Raw genomic sequence first — 3,434 nt, 5'->3', positions numbered from 1 at the left:
CACTTTCTTGTTAGGCTGTTGTCATGTTGTCAGTAATTCTTGTGCAGCCACTCTGATGGGGAACAATAGATTGTGATCTGCTCCTCCACAAATAGTGGGAGATCAGCATGGTGGCAAGTGCTTCTTGTGTGTGATAGGTCCAGAGCTGAGCGATCGGCTGAACAAAGATCACACAAGAACTGGTTCCAGTTGAAATAATTATTTTCTTTAGCTGGATGCTGTATGCATAAGTTTTGTTAACAAATTGTTGCTAGAAATGTGAACATTAGCCTCTGTTCACATGTACAGTAATCATTCATTAGAACAGATCCAGCAGCAATCCATTGTCGGAAAGTTGGGCTAAATAAAATTGATTTCAACTGGATCTGGTCTTTTAACATTGAAGTCTATGGGAAAACAGATCTGTTAACTAGCTATCCAGTTTTTCCTTACTGGATCAGTTTCAAACGGATGGCTATTTAGCTTTCAATGTTAAAAAAAATAAAATGTATCCAGTTGAAATAATTTTTTTGTTTTTTTTAGTCTGGACAACTTGTTTGTCAATGGATTGCTGCTGGATCTGTTCTAACTGATTACTGGTAATTCTGTCTGAGGCTAAGTAGGATGACCTTTATGGGTAAATGAAGCCCCTCATCACTCTCTGGAAAAGGCCATTTTCAGGAAGTAACCAGACTCCTGTAGTGCAGTGATGTCTTTCAATCCCGGTAGATTGTTCATGACGGCCATTTCTACACTATATAAACCATATATTTTTCATGATGTGTATATCTCGAACATTGTTTGACCCAATGTTTCTCACCACAGGACCAATTATGGCCAAGATAATGGAATCTATCCCGACTGACAGTGAGCATGACAGCATGGAGCTGGAAGTTCCCGGGTCAAAGAGGAAGCGCAGAGGCAATCTGCCGAAAGAGGCTGTGAAAGTCCTACGTGACTGGTTGTATGAGCACAGACACAATGCTTATCCCTCAGACACGGAGAAAGATATGTTATCTCTACAGACTCATCTCACAGTGCTGCAGGTACGACCCCCAAACATTTCTTGTATATGAGTACCTAGTGGGTTCTCCTTTGAAGCCAGCATTTTAGGGTAGTTGAATAATAATGGCATAATAGTGGTGGTGGTGGGGGGGGGGTATCAAAATTGGTTTTCTGGAACCCGTCATTGCTTTTGTACTTGTTGCAAAAAAAAAAAGATTGAAAGAAAAATGACTTTCCCCCTTAAATAGTGTCTCTCTTGACTTTGTGGTATGGCAGCATGGCATTATTCCCTTACTTGGGGCTGCTCTACAAAGTCTTAGCAGTGCTTTCTATATCTCGTACACCCCCTGCAATACTATAATTGTTTGATCATGTAAGGATTTAGCTGATCATTTTCTCTTTTCACGTTTAGATTAGCAACTGGTTTATAAATGCTCGGAGACGGACCTTGCCGGACATGCTGCGTAAGGATGGTAAAGACCCTAACCAGTGAACGATCTCTCTGAAGGGAAACAAGAACCCCGAGTCTCCTCCAATCCAGCAAAGACCAATTGCCTTATCGTCGATGACACAGATGGAGCACCATACCATACCTGGCATACTGGTTGTCCCCACTATGGCTGGTAACTTGGTACCTCTGCCTCTTATCTACCCTGTTAGACAAACTTTTCATGCTTTAACTACTGTGAGTCCTGATGTTGCTGTGCAGTATGTGGTCCAAGGCGTGAAAACTGAATGGACATCTCAGGAACTGCCCACATCTTCACAGCCCAACAAGAAAAGACGTTGCAATTCAACAGTTGATGATTCAACAGATGATGATGTAACACTTTCTCCTTCAGACTTTGAGGAATGTGGAAATATCAGCCCATTGCATATCCTGGCGATGGTAGCCACCAAGGAATTACATTTAATACGGAGAGCTGAAAAAGCCAAGCGTGATGCTGAGAGACGTTCTGGCGGCCAGCATCTGGATTCACCTTCCAGGGATGATGACAATGGGTTCCAAGTGTAATTCCTTTGCATCCTTGAGTTGTTTTTTTTTTCACTTTGCCACTTTTATAAGAATGTTGATTGCCTGAAGGACAGACCAAGCCAGGATGGAACTGACTGTTTACTATCTGCAAAGAATGCACAAACCCTCATCCTTTTTGAGGGGGCTCTTTGCAAAGAAGTGAAATGGCAGGTCATAATCTAATCCAATTTTTTTTCTCTTTTTTATGGACTTTAAGTACTTACGTTTTACATTACATATTGAACCCTCAGCTGCTTTTTCTGCAGCTGGGACATATAATGGAGCATAGGCACCTTGGAACACTGCAGGTGGGGTGAGCATGTTATTTGAACCCTTACAGCATAGTGTTCTACAAATATGCGGCTACCCCCTCTGCACTTTATTGATCATGGCTCATCCATTAATGTAACCACTATGGCTGATGCTAGGAGAAGGTCACTTGCACGTGGCTATAACCCAGCCTTCTCTGACATGCTTGGCCTCTTTATTATACATTGCCGTTTGGTTATTAAGTGTTTGATGGGTAGGAGGGGCGACTCATTCTCATTAATTGAGTTCCTTCTAGACATTGTTTACTTAGAATTGTATTTGTTTTCAAGGTGTTTGATACTGTGAATATTATTTGCGGTACTATGATCTTAAAGTATTCAGTATGCACTACAGATTTTATTTCTTGATTTTTGTATTCCAGTGTGATTCTCATTTGACGCCAAATCTATTATCCCATGAGGAATAGAAAAAAACAGTATTATTTAAAAATATTTTCTATTAGCTTCAGAGATGTCTGTCTTTGGTTCTTATAAGATTAAAAAATATTTTTTTTAAATTTGTATTTTTATTTTTTTAATTTAATGCCCAACAATGCTGTATGCAAATTACTTAGGCCACGTGCACACAGTCAGTATTTTACATTTATAAGCCAAAACCAAAGGAAATGTATAATAGAAACACGTGCACCATTTTTGCATTGATCATCAACCCCTGGTTTTGGCTTACAAACATTGAGGTAAAATACTGACTGTGTGAACATGGTCTTAAAAGTTGGACTTTTTGTGTTTGATTACTTTAATAGTATAACCACTAGAAGGTGCAGTAATACAAGTTTTTCCAAGCTTTTTTTTTTACCCTGATGCCTGTCTGCAATGTACAGCTCTACTTTTCACCCTTCCCCCTTTTATTATTTCATATATTATGTAACAGTGGAAAAACACAAAAATCTTAAGCTAGATTGAACTTGTTCCTATTTTAGTGTTTTTAGCATACATTTTAAACCTATTTGTGCAATTTTTAGATGGTGAATAGTATACATTTATGTAAATGTTTCATTTGTGCGTCTTGCGCTTATGAAAACACAAACTACAATCTTACCTCTTTCTATATTTAAGCAAAAAATAAGTGTTTTATAGGATTTCCAAAGGCCTTTTTTTAGTGCGCT

At 39.0% G+C, this 3,434-nt stretch overlaps 1 pseudogene; it reads left to right on the top strand.

Annotated features, from left to right (window-relative positions):
• Window positions 1-812: 812 nt before the first annotated feature.
• On the top strand, window positions 813-1,999 carry LOC138666747 (homeobox protein TGIF1-like; annotated as a pseudogene).
• The last annotated feature ends 1,435 nt before the right edge of the window (window positions 2,000-3,434 follow it).

This window comes from Ranitomeya imitator, chromosome 2 (genome assembly GCF_032444005.1).
Source record: "Ranitomeya imitator isolate aRanImi1 chromosome 2, aRanImi1.pri, whole genome shotgun sequence".
NCBI classification, from domain to species: domain Eukaryota; kingdom Metazoa; phylum Chordata; class Amphibia; order Anura; family Dendrobatidae; genus Ranitomeya; species Ranitomeya imitator.
This window is presented reverse-complemented; position numbering and strand designations above follow the sequence as displayed.